This window comes from Nilaparvata lugens, chromosome 6 (genome assembly GCF_014356525.2).
Source record: "Nilaparvata lugens isolate BPH chromosome 6, ASM1435652v1, whole genome shotgun sequence".
Lineage (NCBI taxonomy): Eukaryota > Metazoa > Arthropoda > Insecta > Hemiptera > Delphacidae > Nilaparvata > Nilaparvata lugens.
In genome coordinates this window covers 39,122,018-39,145,217 of record NC_052509.1, presented here as the reverse complement: position 1 = coordinate 39,145,217, position 23,200 = coordinate 39,122,018, and the positions used below count along the sequence as shown (strand labels likewise).

General features: G+C 32.5%; 1 long non-coding RNA gene across 1 annotated transcript; it reads right to left on the bottom strand.

Moving 5' to 3' along the window:
- Nucleotides 1–382: 382 nt before the first annotated feature.
- On the bottom strand, nucleotides 383–22,118 carry LOC120351915. Its single transcript, XR_005571629.1, has 3 exons — nucleotides 21,675–22,118; nucleotides 3,690–3,768; nucleotides 383–3,155 (listed from the first exon to the last, which is right to left on the bottom strand). It is a non-coding gene; the product is annotated as an uncharacterized LOC120351915 (long non-coding RNA).
- Between the last annotated feature and the right edge of the window lie 1,082 nt (nucleotides 22,119–23,200).

Here is a 23,200-nt window from a genome sequence, read left to right as displayed (position 1 = left end):
ATGAATTTACATCATAGGAGGAGTTTATCGCTGTCTTCCTGGAACAGTATTGGAGCAGAAGTAAACAGTTTGATGCACTAGCAGATATTATATCATGCGACTTCAATCCCAATTTAGGTGGTGCATATACTACTTTTGTCACTGCCCTACAGTTCAAGAATTCTCAGCTAGATGAGCCAATAAATGATTCTGCTTTAGCAAATATAATCTTAAAAAAGCTACCTTTCCAAGTTAGAATGGCACTCGCCACTCAACCAATAACCGGTTATAAACACCTGATAAACCATTCATATGGCATACAATCTGTGATGGCAATACCAAATCACCGGTCAAAGATTAATCAGTACACCAGCCAAGCTTATGAACCAATACCATATGATCGCTCCTGACCTACCCCTCATTTTGAGCGTCACAATAATCAGAAACAAAATAATAACTAGAATAATAGAAGTTTTCAAAATCTTCCAACAAACCATTATCCACAGCAAACAAATTGAAGAAATTATTATGATGGCCGTGATCGATTGAACACTAATAATGGTTATGTTCACAATAATTATAACAGAAATTATAAACCGCCACCACATCAAATAAGTACAAACTATACATTAGCACATGCAACCAGATTAAACCAACAAAGAACACAGAACCCAACACCTGATAATCCACCACCAAACACAGAGAAAACTACAGCTAAACAATCATGACTATATGATACCCCCAATATAACACACACAAGCTCAGAAAAAATAGATGAAGAAAATAAAGATACTTCAGCATCATATACCACTTTCATGAATGATTTACCAGAAATTTAATTAGAAGAACCAGAAAAAGAATGCAGGATGCCCGATACACAGATGCAAGCATATATTGATATCGAACTATATGGATTGAAGGTTCAAGCGTTAGTAGATAGTGGTTCACATTGTAGCCTTATACAAGTGGATATATTTCAACGCCTAAAAGAAAAAACAAAATTAGCTATTCTACCGCTAACAAATGTATATGTATCAGGCATCAGTCCAGGATGGCAAATACACATAACTACCCAATGTTTACTGGAAATAGACCTTCAACAACAACAATTCGCTTATACATTTCTTGTATTACCTGTGTAGTCCACACTTAATAATAGACACAGATTTTCTCTAACATTTCCAAGCCTGCTTAAATTTCCAAACATTGAAATTTCATGCTATTACCGAACCTGAATCACACGAAGTTATAGTACCACTGGATTTGAAAAAACGCACTGAAGAAGTCACGGAGATACACTTTGCTCATTACATGGAAGGTGTGCCGAGGATATGGGGTATCCACAAAATCGAGAATGCTATGGAGCATATGGAAGTATTAAGTCTAACAACTGAGAACCAGGTACAGCCAGGAGCAGACTCTAATACTGAAGAATTATTAGAGATTTTGATAAATAAAATCCATCAGCATACAGATTGGCACCCTGACATTAGAAATGAAATAATTCAAGTATTCTATAAAAATGCAGACATTTTTTCTGAACAACCCAGACTAGTTACTCACTTTGAATGTATGCTCAAAGTTAGGCCACATGATACTTACCACCGCAAATCATACCCCATACCCTTCACCTATCGACCGGCTGCTATAGCAGAAATCACCCGCATGGAACAACTGGGAATCATAGAAGAATCAACAGCACCCTATAGCCTATCGATTGTGTGTGTGGCAAAGAAGGATGGAACAGTAAGACTATGTCTAGATGCCTGCGCTTTGAACCACATACTGGATGATGACCGAGAAGGACCCGACCAGATTGAACAGGTCATGCAAACATTCCAAAGCAAAACCATATATTCAATGGTAGATTTGAGCGCAGGATACTGGCAAGTCCAGGTAGCACCGGAGTCACACGATTATTTATCATTTTTGTTCAATGGATGTAATTACAGGTTCACTCGTTTAGCATTTGGATTGCGAAATGCTATGGCTATATTTATACAATGTCTAAGACAGGCGCTAGGAAACGATATCAGAGACTATTGCTCACTATACATGGACGATGGATTGATAGCCTCACAAAATATATGTGAACATTGCCAGCATCTGGATACAGTATTTGATAGATTGATCAATAGTGGACTGAAATTGAAGCTATTGAAGTGCGAATTTTTTGCAAATGAAGTGAAATATCTAGGACATATAATTACACCCACCGGCATATCACAGGACCCAAATAAAGTAGTAGCTATCAGACATTTTCCATCACCAATCAACCGCAAACAACTACAAAAGTTTATTGGATTTCTACAGTTCTACTGCCGTTTTAACAAACAAATGTCACACTACACCGCCCAGCTCAGTCACATATTATTCAGCACCAAACCTTGGAGATGGACTGATAATGGAGAAGCCATATTTCAACGACTAAAAGAAGCATTCTTAAACTCTGTTTTACTGAAACACCCTAATTTGAAGAAACCTTTTTTCTTGAATGTTGATGCATCGGATTATGCGATAGGTGCAGAGATTTTCCAAGAAGATAATCAAGGAGAGAAAGGAGTGTTATCATTTTTCAGTAAAACACTCAATTCAGCACAGCATCAATATTCTGTAACTGAGAAAGAATTGTTAAGTATTGTTGAAGTATGTACCAAATACTGAACATTGTTACTCGGCAATAAGGTATTTATCAACACAGACCACAAAGCCTTAACATTCTTTAAATCAGCCAAATTAAATCATAACCGCTTATCCAGATGGTTTCTTGCACTTCAAGAGTATGATATCGAATTAAACCATCTACCAGGAAAGAAAAACCAGACTGCCGTCTTTCTATCCAGAGAAATAGATGCCACATATTGTCAAGATACCAAACTAAAGTGTTTTGCCGTAAAGAATAAAGGAAGCATACCATACCCCCCCAATATCCAACCACAAAATCACACTGGTAAATCAACAGGAGAAGCCTTGGCCATGTGTAACAGGAAGATGTCTAATGAAGTGGGAAAGCCTAAACGTATCCTATCTGATAATGCAACCTATTCCTGTAGCAAGCAGTGGAAAGAAATACTTCACCTGGCTAATATCAAATGGTCGAGAACTTCTCTTTATAACCCCAGCGCTAATCCTGTGGAGCGACGTATGGCAGAGATCTCTTGTTTTATGCGGACGTACTGTAATGGAAAACATCAACAATGGGTCAAGTATTTATCATTTTCAGAAGAATGTTACAATAACAGCCTAAATGAAAGCACTGGTTATACTCCCTATGAATCATGTTTGGTAAAAGAAATGATACATTTATAGAAAAATTAATTGATTTTCCAAGCTCAGAAGTAAATAAGCCAAGAAGTTCTAATATCCATCATCTAGTTAGATTAAAACTAGAACAAGCGGCCAATAATAGAAAGAGATGTCATAACCAAGCTTACAAGATATTTTTGTATAAAATTGGAAATTAAGTTTTAGGAAAAAGCCACCAATTATCAAATGCCTTGGAAAAAGTAACGCGTAAATTCTTTTTAATTTATTCAGGGCCATTCACTGTTGTAGCCATATCTCAACACAACACAGTCCATTTGAAGGAGAAAGATGATATGCACACTTTCTGGTGGGAAAATGTAGTCAATGTTGAACCATATCATAGAATTTGAAAGAAAATATGATAAGAAGACAAATATAAACAGTATTATCAACCAATTACTGACCTGTCTTAATAAATTTAATATTGATGTAGCACCTCGTGTCAACAAATCTGATTTTTAAGTCATTCCAACCGATAGTGGCCTGTAACAAACAAAAGAAGAATTTTAAATTATGTATTTTCTTGCTAAGCATCATATAAAAAAGGGCACAAGAGGCGATATGAAGAATAAAATAAGTTAATTACCTTTAAAAGGAAAAAATGCAGCAGTTAGGTTAATTATGAGATTCGACAGCAAATTGTGATGTAAGAAGTATGAAATCTAAAAGTCATAGTCTAGCAAATGTCTACTAAATCAAAGCACAAAACACCTGTTAAACATATGTTGTATAAAGCGCCTGTTATATGCATATCGATAAAATGATTGTTCCCAAAAAACTATTTATATATGTTATTTTATGTATCAGTTAATGTTATATATATTTATTTAGATATTTTATATTATTATCATTGTTATTACCACGTTGTTACCAAAAACCTCAAACAAAGCCAGTTACCATTATGTAGCCCAAAAAACCAAGTATGGCAAAGAAGAATTGTACCTGATCTATAGAATATTGTTAATATAAGAGACCTACAAATTTTAAATGATATATGAGCCCCAAAATTGTTAATCAGAAGTATTTTTGAAAGAGATCTATTGTATAAGAATCAAAATGTTTATTGTCTGGAGAATAAGTTGGAATCACTGCAAGCAGCAGATTTGAAAATATTGTACTATGTTTATAGAGGGAGGAAATGTATTTAAGATGTTATATTTGTGATATTTTTATGTTGATAAGGAGGAATTTGTTATTGTATTGATGGAGATTTAAGGGAGGTGTATGCAGAAAAGGTCTGCGAATTATTATGATGTTTGAAAGTGTTTTCGGTGGATATTTCTATGTTATGTTGATGTGTTAAAGGAAGAATTTATATTAAAAACATTGTTGATTCTCAAAATATTTTGAATTCAAATTTGGGGGTGCGTGTAACATATAAAAATTCAATAAGCAAGCAAAATCGCTAATTGATGAATTTTATGGGTCTGGAGCAAAACAGCTATTCTATTATCACCAAGTGTGATAGCAACAAGTGAAAGATTGAATAATAATGGGTACCTTGGCTAAAATTAGAACAGCCGAATAGAAAGAATTTCATTTGCTATTTATTATATCATATAAAGTATTGGAAATTTTGAGGTTAGGCTTAAATACCTACTGATCAGCAACCTAATAATCGATCAAGTCATATAATGTGAGATCTAGCCAGACACCTTGGCAAAAAATTTGTTGTAAACAAATAGTATTTGACTAGAGGATTTGGAAAGCACATGGCTACTAGTTATAGAGGGAAAAACAAAATATAACATTTAAAAATATTTATCATCTGTAATGAGCATGAACAAATACACCACAATAAATAAATAAAATATTATGGAAGTAGGATAGTCATAGGCTCATAGATACATTAGTGAATTTGCATGAAGCAATCAAATTACAGTAATCAATGGGCGGCAATAGAGAGCCGATTCTAATGTATATATAAATATTTTTATAAATCATAAGAATTTATAAATTATCACTACTCAGTTTATGTTTTGGATATGGTCTGAGTAATTATAAAATATTATACCTAAGATATAGATAATAATTTAGCAGATTGGCACGGACTATTTGATCCTTTCAATGGCGTAGTAGTGAAATATTTAAATGTATGCAAATTTGTAAGTCGGAAGTAGGATTGTAGAAAATAAGGGTAGAACAGAGCCCACTTGCCTGCCAGACGCCACCATGGAACGACACTAAATTTTATAGAGCACAAGTCCTTTTGTTAAATTGTACTTTTGAAAGACTTAAAATATAAATTCATTAATTAATTTTTTATAAGACTTAGTGATGCTGTATTAAAGCGTAAGTCATTAGATATTTATTTATTCCCTTGGAGAGGACAACTTCGGCCACCAAAAATCCAGGATGACCAGGAAATTCGGATCGCCACCATCGTCTTGTAAAATTTCAGCATGTGAGTGATAAATTATCGAAATATATAAAGTTAGGGCGCCCTCAGTGCTTCAAGTGGAACCAAAATATAAAAAGCCAGCTCGTCAAAAAGGTTATAAATATTATAAATATTAAAATTATTATAAAACTTGCGCAAGTCTTAGAAGGTACAAGAAACATAAAATATTACTAGTTAAATGAATTATATCAAATGCATATGTCTAAGGATACACAGATTAAATAAATATTCAAATTTAATATTAAAATGAATAAATGCTCACTCAATCATCAATTTTATTGGCAAATTGTAAAGAGATAAATGTAGCTCTTGTTCACTGGATAAATTAATTTATCTGATTCTACCAGAACCTTAAGCCCTGAGATATATATATATATATATTGAGAAATATACTGAGACCTATACATATTATTATATTTGAGATTTATGATTTATCAGTTGATTATTTTATTATTTCTGGAAAGAAGATATATATTGGGATTTTTAAATCTACAAGCAGCAGCAAGTCGATACCTGAGGTGCATGAAAATAAATGCATATGATTAATGGTTTAAAAGCACATGGTAACGTTTCGTGCTAAAGAACTAAAAAGTAGTGAGCCAATCTGTGATATTTTATTTTTGATATATTTGTTCTTATTTTTATTATTTTTGCTTGTTGCTCTATATATTTCTACATTTACTTGGTCGTTAATATTTTATTGTACAATATATGTATCAAATTTTTTATGGTGTATTCTTTATTTATTTCTCCACTTCCATGCATGACCAATCTCATATTTATTTATTGAGTTATCAGTATTGAAATATGAAGAAAATTACCATCTGACTTTATTCTTCACCAAATAAGCTGGTTTAGTCAGCGATATATTGCATTGATAATCAAATCTTTGGAAATAATACGTTCCAGAGGTTTGGAGATATACGTTCCAGAGCAGTGAACTGCAGGAGCTCCTGAGCGAGCCCGTAAGAATTTGGTCTACTTTATATTCTAAGTCCCGGTTGCACAACAGCCGGTTAAATTTTAACCGTGACTAATTCCACGAGAACCAATCAGAGAAGGCCTTTTTGATAAGACGGCTTCTCTGATTGGTTCTCGTAGAATTAATCACAGTTAAAATTTAACCGGCTGTTGTGCAACCGGCTCTAAGAACCACAACCAGAGTCATATAATTTTCTACTCATGCTTTACTGACTGCAGCCAAGCCAGGCAAATCGTTATTCACAAAAATAACGTTACACACACACACACAACACACACACACACACACACACACACACACACACACACACACACACACACACACACACACAGACAGACCAATACCCAAAAACCACTTTTTTGGACTCAGGGGACCTTTAAATGTGTATTTAAATATGGAAATTTGGGTACCTACCTGATTTTTTCGGAAAGCAATACTTCCCTTACTAGGGCAAGGAAAGTAGAAACCACTTTTTTGGACTCAGGGGACCTTGAAACGTATAGAAATTTAGAAATTGGGGTACCTTAATTTTTTTCGGAAAGCAATACTTTCCTTACCTAAAAGGGCAAAGTAAAAACATAAAGAGAAATGCAAAACCGTCGACTTGAATCTTAGATCTCACTTCACTCGGTCAATAAGAATGACAAGTAGAATTTGTAAACTTGACAACGCTTTTCAAGGCCTATTCAGAGAGATGACAAAATTTCAATTTGCATTGTCTGAAAAAATCGAGTCGGTTCATGCACCATCAAAATTTAAACTAAATTATTTATTTAATGTAATCAAATATCCAAAATTTATTTCAGTGATTTGGAATCACTACGGTGAACAAGATGTTTTCGTAATGCAGATCTTGATGTTAAAATTATTTAAACTATCTCATTTCTTTTGAATGAAAAAGACTAAGAAATTGTCAAAAAACCACTGATTTATTGATAATTAGAATAAACCTGTTTATCAGAGATTGACAATGGTGTAATAACCGAAACCGGTCTTTCTAATTATCAATAAATCAGTGGTTTTTTGACAATTTCTTAGTCTTTTTCATTCAATATGAATAATTACCACAATATCAACTTCTCAACTACACAAAAAAAAAGAAAAAAGTATCTCATTTCTCATTGCAGATAGACAAATAGAAGGAACAGGGAAAAGACAAAGTAGAAGAAACAAGAAACATAAATGAATAATTTAACTTATTTGACAAAAGAATATGTTGATTTATAAATTGTCAGATAATACTATGAGCACAGGTTAAAGGAAGACAATAACTTAATGAGAGGAACCAAGGGTGATAAGAATTATTGAAGAAGTTTAGATTAATGCCAAACAGATTGTTGTGTAGGCCTATTGTGTGGATTGCCTGTCAACTATTTACTCTAATAGGATCTGATCCTATATGCTACACACAAAACCCTTCCAATCAAAAATTCAGAATGAAAATCGATAACCTTCTCGCGTAAGGAATAACAAGGATTTATTATTGGTGAAGACAAGAGAATGCCACGCTGATTTGCCTGATCAGCCAAATGCTGATGCTCTTCCAAATGCTAGAGTGCAGGTAGACTATCTTATGGAGAAAGAAATGGATAATAAGTGATATAATAAGTGAATTGAAAAACTCTTGGAAGATTTTTTTTCAATTGAGAGGGTAGTGGAATAATTTTAGAGAAGACTTAATATTAAAAAAACATCCCCAAGTGGATCTAGCCAGTTCACAATGCAAACAGCATCCTGAAATTCATTCAGCCGTTTTCCAAGAGTGTCCACCTGAAGTCGCTATCACCATCCAAGTGGTATTATCTTGTTTGCACTGGAGCCTCTCAGATTTTGAAAGTGGTCCGAGGTTGTGGTTTGATTGCCAACTAAATTTGATTCTTGTTAACTTATGTAAAAGGGAGTGGCTAAATGCAAACACCTACTATAGCTTCTGAATTCTTATCAACAGTATTTGAGGTGACTAGAAAAATCATGAATGAATGAAATAATGCATTGTCACCCCATTATTCCAATATGACAGATGATATTACATAATATATTACAGACCTATAAATATGGTGATGGGAATTGAAAGGTATTAGCTTATACATTTTTTATCATAGGGTATTATAAAGTCTCTACGTAATCATTATTGTTGAATATAAATTACTGCATTTATCCATTTATTCAAGTCAAGTGTTATCCATTGAAGAAATCTTGAGAGAAAAATTCCTATTGAGAGAAAGAAAAGAATCCTATTTTTTGTTAGAAAAAGTGTTTTTTTTTTTCAAAAATTCAACAGTCCATTACACTGTATCCACATTTAAATATTTATGTTGAACAAAAAAACCGAAATCTGTATTGAATTCATTACAAAAACAATTTCATAAAATCCATAGTATTGATTGATACATAACTATGATGTAGGTGTCTTGAGATTATCTACAAAATTTGTAATATTACATTTTTCTTCTCACATTGGAATCGAATCTTCAATTCGAGATCTATGGAACTTTATAGTAAATGTCAGAGTTATCAATAGACGGATAAACTTTTTGATGGAGAATTTATTATCGTAAATGTTTGTTGCATTGTTCCATAATGTCACCGAGGTAGGGTTAACAAATTACTAAATAAATCGTTTATTTGAATAGAATATATGTATAAAAATTTAAAATAACATTTTCAAAATAAAGTTTTATTGAGAACAGATGTAGAATGTGAATTCTAAACTTATAAGTTATAATTTTGTGTTGACGTGTCTGTAAAGATCGATATTGAACAGGGCGTTGTCTTTCATGACTGGCATTTTGTGTCTTTTCCTGTTGGACCTTCTTCTGAATATATGGCTGGCTGTTGCTTGTATAATTTTGTGCTCTGAATTATTGTCTGTTTAAGTAAATTTATTAATGTTTTAAATTGAGTTTTATATAAATTTTTGTGCATAATTTGCTGTTTGTATAGTAAAGCCAATAGCCACTGTGTTTCAACTGTAAACTAGATAAGTATTTTTTTTGTTCGTAATAACTCTGAAATCATTAGGCTTGTAAGTTATTGTTCGTTTTATATTTCTGTGTTTTTGCCAAAATTTTCATCTGAAGATTATAAGTTAATTTGCTCTGAAAACTGGATTTCTCATTCATAACTCTGAAATCATTAGGCTTGTAAGTTATTGTTCGTTTTATATTTCTGTGTTTTTGCCAAAATTTTCATCTGAAGATTATAAGTTAATTTGCTCTGAAAACTGGATTTCTCATTCATAGGCAATAGATCCATTCACAGTTTATCAAGTATCTATTTTATTGGAGCCGACAACTTTCCTTAGTGTGATAGGTGTTATATGCTATTCCAACCGTTTAAGGAAAAATTGGTAGCACGGCAAATGGTACCCCTGGTGGGACCCTTGTAATACGCACAAAAATTTATATAAAACTCAATTTAAAACATTAATAAATTTACTTAAACAGACAATAATTCAGAGCACAAAATTATTAACCAATAATTTATTTACCCAGTTTTCTATTTCTCTTTTTTGTATTTTTAGGGAACTTATTTACCCAGTATTTCATCTTGATCATCTTTGTATCATAATCTTGAAATGTTTATACTTATTATACAGTCTTTAAATTTTAAATTATTTTAAAAAATAATTGGTTTAATTTAAAACGTTGTGTTATATTATCAATTGAAATGAGTTAAAGGCTAAAATTTTTCTAAAGTGTTTTGTAATTGATATTTTTTTTAAATTTTAAAACTGTTTGTTCTATAAATTTTGATATGATTGATTATCGTTTGAAATGGATGCTGGAGTGTATGTAGAATTTTTAGTGGGGTTTGTTGATTAGAATTTTACTGGTATGTGATTGTTTTTTTTTTGAGATGGAAACCCATTATTGCCTAAAGAAGGAATAACAGAGGTTATGACTTAGAGAGGCAGTAATGAGATAATACTTTTTGTGTTGATTAATAATGTTGATTGCCATAGATGCAAAATGATGATTACTTATGAATTTTGTTTGCCTTTGAAGCAAAATATTATTGATGTTTTGAATGGTTTCTTGTTTAATGATTGATAGTAAAGTTTTGTCATGAAATGTAGTTTGTGTTTAGAACATTGAAGAGTCGAAATAAACTATAGTATCCAACAAACGATGATTAATAATATTAAATAATTTGCTTTTTATACAAATTTTGAACAAAATTAAAACTAAATAATTTTGAACCCTGAATGATAAATCATAAATGTGAAATGAACATGCTATAAATGAAATGTTATATTAAATAATAATGAAATGCAAATATATTATGAAATGATTGAATAGAAGACCAAATGTCTGAAATTATTGAAATATGTATTGAAATTAATTTTTGTTGTGTTGTTATGATGTTTGTTTTTTACAATTTTGATAATGATACAGGGTGTTATGAACTTATATTTTTATTTTGAAGAATGGATTAAATTTTGATATTTGAACAGTGAATAGATGAAAATGAATGATTTTTTTTTTAAATTTATCATTGATATGTCCATATTTTACAATTTATGTATTGCTGACTGTATAATAAGATGTTAACAAATTTCAATTTCATAGATACTTAAAATAATTTTTATGTGTATTAGATTGTATTGATAGCCTAATCAAGTTTTTCTTCTTAGTTTATAAGCATTTTAAGATAACAGGTACAGCACAGACATTAACATTGAAATAGTTATCATGTGAATCTCGAAATCAGTAACAAGTGAACGCCATGAAGAGTGTTAAGAACATTTGGGTGATTTTCAAACTAGTGTGACATAACTACGCCAATATCTACGCCTAAATCTACGCTGCGGCCTACACCAATAACTACGCTAATGTCAACACCAATAACTACGCCAAAATCTACGCCGATGCCTGTGCTGATGTCAACGCCAATAGCTACGCCGAAGCCAATATCTGCGCCAATGCTGATGCCAAAATCTGCGCCAATGCTGATGCCAACAACAATGTCAACACCAATAACTATGCCAAAGCCTGCGCCAATGCTGATGCCAACAACAAAAATCAATGCCAATGCTGCACCAATGCCAATAGCTACACCAATGCCTGCGCCAATGCTGATGCCAACACCAAAATCAACGCCGATGCCTGTGCTGATGTCAACGCCAATATCTACGCCGATGCCTGCGCCGAAGCCAATATCTGCGCCAATGCTGATGCCAACAAAAAAAAAAAAAATCAATGCCGATGCCTGCGCAAATGCCAATAGCTACGCCAATGCCAAAAATCTGCGCCAATGCCAATGCCAACAAAAAAAAAATCAATGCCAATAGCTACGCCAATGCCAAAATCTGCGCCAATGCGAATGCCAATGCCTGCGCCAATGCCAATATTAACGCCGATGCCAAGCCGACACCAAAGCATACGCCAATAGCAATGCCAATGCTTATTGCTGACTCTGTATCTGAATCTTAGACCTCACTTCGTTCGGTCAATAAGAATGACAAGTAGAATTTGTAAACTTGACAACGCTTTTCAAGGCCTATTCAGAGAGATGACAAAATTTCAATTTGCATTGTCTGAAAAAATCGAGTCGGTTCATGCACCATCAAAATTTAAACTAAATTATTTATTTAATGTAATCAAATATCCAAAATTCATTTCAGTGATTTGGAATCACTACGGTGAACAAGATGTTTTCGTAATGCAGATCTTGATTTTAAATTATTTAAACTATCTCATTTCTCATTGCAGATAGACAAATAGAAGGAACAGGGAAAAGACAAAGTAGAAGAAACAAGAAACATAAATGAATAATGTAATAACTTATTTGACAAAAGAATATGTTGATTTATAAATTGTCAGATAATACTATGAGCACAGGTTAAAGGGAGACAATAACTTAATGAGAGGAACCAAGGGTGATAAGAATTATTGAAGAAGTTTAGATTAATGTCAAACAGATTGTTGTGTAGGCCTATTGTGTGGATTGCCTGTCAACTATTTACTCTAATAGGATCTGATCCTATATGCTACACACAAAACCCTTCCAATCAAAAATTCAGAATGAAAATCGATAACCTTCTCGCGTAAGGAATTAACAAGGATTTATTATTGGTGAAGACAAGAGAATGCCACGCTGATTTGCCTGATCAGCCAAATGCTGATGCTCTTCCAAATGCTAGAGTGCAGGTAGACTATCTTATGGAGAAAGAAATGGATAATAAGTGATATAATAAGTGAATTGAAAAACTCTTGGAAGATTTTTTTTCAATTGAGAGGGTAGTGGAATAATTTTAGAGAAGACGTAATACTAAAAAAACATCCCCAAGTGGATCTAGCCAGTTCACAATGCAAACAGCATCCTGAAATTCATTCAGCCGTTTTCCAAGAGTGTCCACCTGAAGTCGCTATCACCATCCAAGTGGTATTATCTTGTTTGCACTGGAGCCTCTCAGATTTTGAAAGTGGTCCGAGGTTGTGGTTTGATTGTCAACTAAATTTGATTCTTGTTAACTTATGTAAAAGGGAGTGGCTAAATGCAAACACCTACTATAGCTTCTGAATTCTTATCAACAGTATTTCGAGGTGACTAGAAAAATCATGAATGAATGAAATAATGCATTGTCACCCCATTATTCCAATATGACAGATGATATTACATAATATATTACAGACCTATAAATATGGTGATGGGAATTGAAAGGTATTAGCTTCTACATTTTTTATCATAGGGTATTATAAAGTCTCTATGTAATCATTATTGTTGAATATAAATTACTGCATTTATCCATTTATTCAAGTCAAGTGTTATCCATTAAAGAAATCTTGAGAGAAAAATTCCTATTGAGAGAAAGAAAAGAATCCTATTTTTTGTTAGAAAAAGTGTTTTTTCAAAAATTCAACAGTCCATTACACTGTATCCACATTTAAATATTTATGTTGAACAAAAAAACCGAAATCTGTATTGAATTCATTACAAAAACAATTTCATAAAATCCATAGTATTGATTGATACATAACTATGATGTAGGTGTCTTGAGATTATCTACAAAACAACTTACTTGAACTAGGCCTAAAGTCATTAATAGGTAGGATGAGAATTGCCTTTTTTCCCAATGTACTTAACATCTTTCATAACATCCTTCAAGTGATGTAGAGGAATAATGGAATACCAATGAAGATAGTTAAGTATGGGTTATTGATGATTTGCCACGCTTTCACTTTCTCTATTCTTTGTTCTAAACTTGTGCTGGCCAGCTTATTTGTGTAAGGTTTACCTCAGGATACTCGGGAACTGTTTGTTGAATTATGTTTGTATGTTCACTATTAGTATGATAGAAAAAACTATCACAAGTAGCCCTAAACAGAAAAGAGACAATAATTGATAGAGCTATGAATTCCACATTTAATCCTTTCAATTCTTCAATCAAACGGTACATAATTTTTTGAATAGTATGTTGTTTAACACTGGAAAAATTATTAATCAGTGTCACTTGGTGGGGGAGGTTACGAGTAGATAAAATTTAGAGAGATAGTATAACGTAGATAATCTGTACCAATTGCTAGCAAACTTCATTCATTGATATGTGATATCTATCTATATAGGAATGAATGAACAAAAATAATAATTGATGGTGATATCGATCATAATATAAATAATGCTACTTTTATAATGAGACAATATTCCTATATATTAAGGAACTATAAATTGATTTCCATCAATTCCGTATTTTTTAATGATCCAAGTGGGCATGTGAGCAAATTTTGATTTTTGATTATTAGGATCAGGAGACTATTTTCGAAGTGGTTTAATTCTCAAGTTGAGTAGGGCTGGGCAATGGATTACCATATGAGCAAATATCAAATATGAGATACAACATTTACAAATCAGAATTGATCAATATGGTTAATCATGAATTTAGAAAATTGTTCTCTCAGCCATATTTGTTACTGATTTTACAATAAAAATTTATGTTCTTTATTGAACAAGGAAACAAACAACGGAGTATCATTTCATTCAACAAAAAGAATAAGGTCCTGGAGTCGAAGGAAGTCGTAACTAAAATCGAACTGTAAGATATTGTGATAAATTATTATGAGTAGAATAACCGCTATGTTCAGTTGGTGATATGTTAATGGCAATAGCAGCTGCAGGATGGTGCTAGGAAAAAGCATAGCAAAACGATGAAGCCATCAAGCGGTACCTAACTACAAGCTCAAAGAAAACAAAATAAACAAATAGAAAAAGAGGTCAGGAAATAAAGAATGAGAAGAAGAAAGGAGTTGAGATACTTTATAAATAATGTTTGAATTGTGTACAATACAGGTTCAGCAGATAAAATAAAGGCAAAAGTCTTGTTGGAATAACAAGACTATCCTCCATCAAAGTAATATTTCTTTCTAATGAGTATCTCTAACTCAAAACTTCCGTTTCAAAACGCATGAATCTTGGAGGTCAAACCCTTTTCTGTGAAGAAAATTTTGTAAATTTGAGATTTGATAAGAGAAAAATAAAAATTTGGAATAAAAATTGAAATTATTTTCATGGTTGGATATTGAGAGTTTCTTCACAATGATGTTTCGAGATGAAAATCATGATATAAACGTGTTGTCTGGAATGGAATGTAGAAAATGGATACAGATACAATGTATTAGGTGTAGATATAGGCTATAAAATAATAATTTATTGAGAATATGGTGAGCTAATAAATTTTAGAATGTTAGGTATCGTAATTATAGATTAATAGGAAATATAGAGAGACAAGAGATTAATGTGAAAACACAAAATTACATGAAATTAATAAAGGGGAAGAGTTGTACTGTACTAAATTTTAAATAATTTGTTCGTCTACTTACTAAGAATTCATTTTTTTATAGTTTCAGTAACATAAAACACATAATTTTCATTATCGTTACTTATGATTGATAGCTTAGATTATTCCAATAAAGTTTAAATTTTTAATTTTGAAATTATGCAATAAATCTTTTTAAATTTTTAAGAGTAGGTACCTATTTTCAAAGCAAACTTAACAAACAATACTCCTAGCAATGACACACTGTGTTCCAATGGTTTCATGAAACTATAATTAGCTAATTTCAGGACTAAATAATCATTACTTATTATTGGCTGTTGAACAGAACAATGACAATCACTATTGTATTGTTCAGAAGAGTTTTCCTGAACAATTACGCAAGCGGAAAATAATATGTTCAAATTCAAACAGTAAAGTCTGTTAAAACATTGTTTTATTTGCTGGGACCAAACGATAAAGATCTACAATTGTTATAAGATGCTTTCAGTGATTCAGTGTATTGGTCAGTAAATCATTTCTACTACTGAGAATGCTCATTCCAATAAATTTCATTCCAAGGCCGAATAAAATGTTCAGCTGCAGAAAATTCTTCAGCATATTAGCAGCTAATTTTCCATTCAATGATATTATCTAAGTGTGTGATTTGCAGATAAGAAAAACTCAATCACTATGTCGTGATGAATGCTATTATGAGGAGCATAAACCTCTTTGCTGAGAATAATCATTTGTCACTGTGATCAATTGTTTTTGAAAAGAGAGGAATTATGTAAATCGATAGAGTGCTTACTCACTCACTACTTGTTCAACAAAGTATAGAAAGCGTGCAGTTCATTCTACAAGCATCAGGACTCATTCAATGAATGGTAATAATAAATTGAAATTGAAATTTTTTATTCTCCAAAAAAGATTAACAATACAATTATATTTGCATGTAAAAAATAAGAATACATTTGATTGGAGGCTCCTCTTATGGGCACATGCCTGTGAGAGAGGAGCGAGTTGTCTAGTAGCATCCAATATACATAATCTTAAATTAAACTATTCATAGCTATGAAAAATATGACTAAATACAATAAAAAAAATTATTTGAGAAAGAATAGACTAGTGTAACAAATAAAACAAAAGTCAATCTGGAGAGAGGTATTATTATGAATAAAATAGAATAAACCAAATCAGGTAAACTAAAAAACGAAGTGGGAAGCACGGTGAGATCGACGAACAAAATAAAATCGTTAAAAGAGATACAATAATTAAAAAAGATACAATAATAATTGTTGAAAACCTGCTTTTTTGACCAAGGATGGAGAAAACTCACATCCAACAAGTGCACTCATTCACACATTCGTTATTCCCTCTCAATGTTTATGTAATGTACAATTATTAGCCAAAAAAGATACAATCATCGGAAAGAGTAAGGTGATACTAAAATACCTTCCTGCTCCTCTGGGTTCAGGGAAGTCACCCAATCGTTGACTAATTTTTTATAGTGACTTATTCTCAAATTGTCAGGATTTTTCAAATAGACGGGCAGTTTTTGAAAAAGGAAATGCATTTTATAATGTGACGAAGTGGAGGAGAAAGTTCTAGTAAGTCTGGGGTTGACGATACCGATATTTACAGCTGTTCTTGTGTTATAATAATTATATAATATTATCACAATTATTGTGAATGATATTAGAAAATATAGCTACTTTGTGTTTGAATATATACAAAGTTAGGGTTCTTATGTATAATTGTTGTACATTTAATACCTTAAATTCTTCAAAGAGATAATCTGATGGATATGTTAGTGGTTTGTGTAAGGCGCTTTTCATTATAAGTTTCTGAACAGTCGATAAAGGAGTCAATGTAGTTTTGAATGTACCACCCCAAGCTATAATACCATACTGTAAGATGGACTGAGTGTAAGCAAAATAAACTTGTTTTATTATAGTGGGTGTAAGGATTCCGCTTAAAGATGCAAATAGATAAATAAATTTTCGGAGCCTATTTCTAAGGTGGTGTATATGATTGCTCCATTTCAGCCGACAATCAAATATCACGCCGAGGTATTTATATTCATATACTCGTTCAATACACTCACACTGACATTGTGCATAATTATTCTGTGCGCCACAGGAGAGTAATATCAGTTCTAGACCGATTGGATCACCATTGGCTCTAATGGAAATAGGTAGGTACCGTATTTCGTCTGGCTGATATTGATGGTTAGTCGATTATCATCAAACCAGTCCTTCACAACACCCAATCCTACCTCAGCTGCATGAAAAACCTCATCCCAGTTGTTTCCCCCAAAAAGCAACGCGGTATCGTCTGCATACAAATATATATGACTTTTATCAATATTTACCTTACTCAGGTTATTTATATAAATTAAAAACAGTATTGGGCCCAGAGTGCTACCCTGGATCACTCCAAAGTGGTTATTCATTGGTGCACTTTCTTTGTCCAAGATAGAAACAACTTGACTCCTTCCACTAAAGTAGCTCTCAAACCACTGGAGAGAAGCACCCCGAAAACCAATATACTTCAGTTTTTTTAGAAGAATATCCCTATCAATTGAATCGAAAGCTTTAGCTAAATCAATGAAGGTTAGAAGAACTTTTTTGTTAGCAGAAATTAAATTATGTATTTGATTGGTTAAGAGGAGAAGGTTGTCATTAAGATTTTTGTCATTTCTGAAACCAAATTGATTCTCGAATAGAATGCTATTATTTATCAAGTATTTCTCTAATTGCTGCCTAACTGCTTTCTCGATGACTTTGGATATGACACTGACTAAATTGATAGGTCGGAAACTAACAAAATGACTTTTAGGGCCAGACTTATGTATGGGAACGACTTTTCCAACTTTTAAGTTTTTAGGGAAGACTCCTTGCAAAAAGCTACAATTAATAATATGAAGTAATGGTATTTTCAAAGAATTAATATTTTTCTTAATTAACGAAGCTGGAATTCTATCAATGCCCGGGGCAGATCCTCATTTAAGATCACCTTATAATTCTTATTCAGTCAACATCACAAATAGGCAACAGTTCAAAATGCAAATCCACACTGAAATCCGCATCATTTACTGGTCCTTCAGCAATATTGGGTATGGCCCCAACAAGATTAGCACCTACATTTACATAATAATTGTTGAAATTATTAGCAACATTTACTATTTCACCAGGTTTTATATTATCATTACCTCTATTGTTTAAAAAATGTTGAATAGGGAATCTGTCGGCATTTTTACCTAATCCAGTGATTTCTTTAATACTACTCCAAAGTTTTTTGCTATCACTGCCAGCATTGGCTACTTTATTTCGAAAATAAGTCTCTTTGGCTGTCTTTAATAACTTAGTGAGGTGATTTCTGTATTGTTTGAATTGGTCTCTTAGAGTAGCATTGAAATGCTGATGTTTTAATTTTTTGCTTAATTTATCTCTCTGACGGATGCATTTCAGTAAACCACTAGAGATCCACGGTTTAATTTTGAAGTTTTCAGATGAAATAATTTTAGTTTCTGTGGCCTGAGAAATAATTTGTTTAAGTTTGTTAATAAAAATTTCGCAACTGGAATTCACATCTGGTGTACTTGTTACATTGGACCAATCACAATCAGCAATGAGCTGAGAAACTAGATCTTCATCTAAAACTGTAACCTGTCGATTGTAATTGAATTGAGACTGTTTTTTATTATTTAACAATTTAATTTGACATACAGTAAAATCATGATCAGTCATGCTGCATCTGATTACGGCTGACCTTATAGCATTAGTATTCTTTATATCTGTGAAAACATGATCAAGGCAGGCGGATGTCGTGTCAGTAATCCTGGTAGGTACGTTTATGCAACTGACAAAGCCAGCAGCATAGAGCACATCCAGGTACCGCTCCGCCGTGTGATCAGGTATTTCACGAGGCAAAATACAACAATTAATATCACCCATTATAAAATGTGTACAGTCTCGATTCCTGTTAGTGATGTAAGTCTCAAGATCATTAATAAAAGGTTCTATGTCAGCAGAAGGGCTTCTGTAAATTGCTATCAAACAGAAATGTTCGGCATTGAGAGAAAGGTCCAATTTCACACATGACGTACCATCAAGGCTTACATCCCCCTGGCACACAGCAAAACATTTATTAACATAGACTATAACTCCGTCGTTCTGATTTCGACTATTCTTATTTAAAAATACATCATATCCTTCCATATTCACTGTCTCGCAGCTATCATCAGTCCACGTTTCAGTAAGAGCTATTATGTCAAATTTTTTATTGTAACTGTTCAGAATCACTATCAATTCATCTATATGTTTATTATAGCTTCTTTATATTCAAGCTTAAAAAACTAATGCTCCCAATCTCACCCTGCTCCCCAGTAAAAAAATTAAACAAACTGAAATCTTCAAAAATGCTAGTATATACACGTCTCTCATATCAACTAAATTATCAACGAAATCATCCATTGAGACCAAAAGAAAAAAATGTAAAATCGTTTGCCGCTCGCATGTGCATACACGATTGAAAAATAAAATATAAAATGCTCACTTATAATCGTGAAGTAGGCCTGAAGTAGGCCTACACACTCATAGCATATAGCCAGTGATTGTAATACTCCAATCAAAGGAAAAATGTCAAGATCTAAGACGCAAAAGAGAATAAAAATCATAAGAATAAAATAACCCACATAGTAATGGGTGTACGAGGAATAGAATGCAAATGATTAATTTCTCAAAATAAAACATCAAATAATCATGTTTGAAACCTTACAGAATTTCATACAACAGTTTTGAATAGGAGGGTTAAAATGTCTTATTTTTAAGAAATTTCATATTTTAAAAATTTTAATTTACAATGCTTCATTCACCTATGTGACACATTATTGTTTATACATGAATGGTGAATCGGGTTATTCTTTATAGTTGAATGATTCAATGAATAAGCAGAAAGAAAAACAAAGAAGAATTCGGGTGCAATAATAGATTAGATAATTCCACAGGTACCTGTAGTAATGATAACGCTAAGGGCTGCTTCAACAACACATTACTAACGTTACAGCAGCGATCCTTGCTTAGGCAACTTAGAACCAGCCAACTACGATATAACACGAGGCATTCAAAATTAAAAAAGAAGATGAGGAAGATTATCATCTGTGTTAGTGTCATATTGGTAATATAAGAGTGTAGGCCTAAATGATATCATTATTGAATTATTAACATCTATAAGTTTAGTAAAGATAGATTTTATTCAAATATGTAGGTAATATTATGAGTAGATAATATGGATAAAGTTAAGATTATACTGAATTATACATTTTCATTTCAAGAAATTAGTGCGGTGTGCTAGTAATTTTGAATTTATAGTAAGAACTTGTGTGAAACGATAATAATGATAGATGATAATATTATTATGATTATAGAATATTTTATCTTCTATAATCATGGAAAATAAATTATAGTATCTTGACAATAAATAGAAGTGAGTTAAGATTAATACACTAATTACGAATAAGTGTGGTATCGGTATTCGCAAGTAATTGTAATTTCCTGATCCTTAATTTAGTTTGCTGAACTATGCCGCATTCTCATCAGTAAGAGTATGTGATGTTAATTCATTCAATTATTGGGCCATTGAAGTTATAGGAATTACCGGTCCTGCTTGATGTTTTTTAACAAGTACTCTGCAATCGTTGACCGAGACGCTGACTAGTTTTCCAGCCTTGCAGAGAGCTCTTGCATGGTTGAAGATGGCACCCATATGTGGAGACAAGTGCTCATTAATAAATATTGTAGTTTCCGGGAAATTAACATGAAGATTTCTGGCAGAAAGATTTTTAGTTTGCTTTCGTGCGAACAGCCATTCTGCTTTCACGACCCTCGATACAAAGTTCACAACAATTGATGGAGGAAAGTTTTTATTTCTATTGGGGAGTCTGTGTGCGGCAGAAATAGCATATCTGTCAAATGGAATATTGAGTTGAAGTGACAAACTCTGCAGTATTGCACACACATTTTCACCTTTAGTTACAGGAATACCCGAGATCACAATATTGTTTTTCCGTGTATGTTGCTGGAGATTGGCTGCCTCTAATTTCAAATCTTCAACTTCAGTTGATAATTAAATAATAAATTTTATTATTAGCAAGAGTTAGTCTGTCTATTTCTTCAGAGTTTCTATCACACTCTTAGCAGTTACATCCTTGAACTGTATTTTTAGTTCACTAATATCGTTACCGTACTGACCTTATTCAAATTGCCCTGCATAGCGTCGAGTTTCTCATTGTTTTCTTTTCGGAATGCATTTATAACTTCAAGAATGTCTCATGACTGGTCACAGGCTTTATCATGACGATCATTCTGATTGCATTGTTCACATTTCCAGTTTTTCGAAGGGATGATTTTTTATTTGGATCGTTGGAGTCAGTTCTATCCAAACAGGTCGGGTGAAAGGCACTGTTACAGGAGGTACACTTGACACTGTCTTTCACTTGTGTAACAAAGTAACATCATACATTTTTTACATTTATCTGCCATATTTGTCACTAAGTAGTATTATTTGTAAAAACTTTTAGGCTAACTGAATTCAAAAAGCACAATAAACAAGCACGGGAGCGACAAACTATTACAGGCTATCTAAAAACTGATAAGCTTTCGACTAGGAGATGCTCACTCATCGGCAGACCGATGACAACTGATATGATGAATGAATTGATACATTCATTCACCAGCGAATTGAACCACTACTAGTGGTTGAAAACGATTGTTGATAACTAATACAGTATAGATAACTTCTAAGGCTACTCGAAATTTTAGAACGAATCCAAATTCAAATTTTATTCATAGCCCAAGGCACATAGTAAAATATTGTGCAGACACTGTCAATATACGTAAAAAACACACAACTTAACACTAAACATAAAAAATCATTACATACTGCAGAACAATGCTAAAATACTCTTCTAAACTGTAAAAAACATTTTTTCAATATAAACTTTTTTATTTTCTGTTAGTATTCCTTCTCAGGTAAGTCTCGAATATCTAATGGTAGGTGATTATAAAATCTAATTGTCCAGGACATAAAACTAGTATGACTACATCTAAAATAATAAAATTCATTTCGGATCTTAATCGATTCATATTAAAATTCTATCGATTCCGTGTGTAGCCTATATGTAAAGCTGATGCGTTTACACCAAAGTTATTAACAAAATTTTTATTTCTCCGTCCTTATAGATTCTATTAGATTGAACATAACTTATCATACACATGATGAGCATATATGTTTGTCAAGTTCCGTTCAATCTAATAGAATCTAGGCCATAAGGACAGAAAAATAAACAAGTTGTTAATAGCTTTGGTGTAAACGCAGCTTGACTTCAGTTTGACTTCACAAACAAACCAACCATGATATGGTGAACCATATGGCTTTCTTTAGATAATCTATCTATAGTAGGCTGTGGTTGAACTCATAATTCCCAATCTTATGAATAAAAGGCTTGCAATGAGAGAGAGAGGTGGTGCATTGCAAATAGTTCTATCCAAGGTACCAACTAGAATAACATAAAATCTATTCCAGGTACATTACATTGGTTCCAACTGCTCTTTCTTGCAATACAAAAAGGTTTAGAGAGTAACTAGGTTAGTAAGGTTTAGTAAGTAAAACAACTAGTACCCTTTTATTTGTCTTTCAAGATCATGACCTCATGTTTCAACTCTAAGGTCATCCTCATATTCAAATTTTTCAAACATCAAAAATTATATTTCATTTA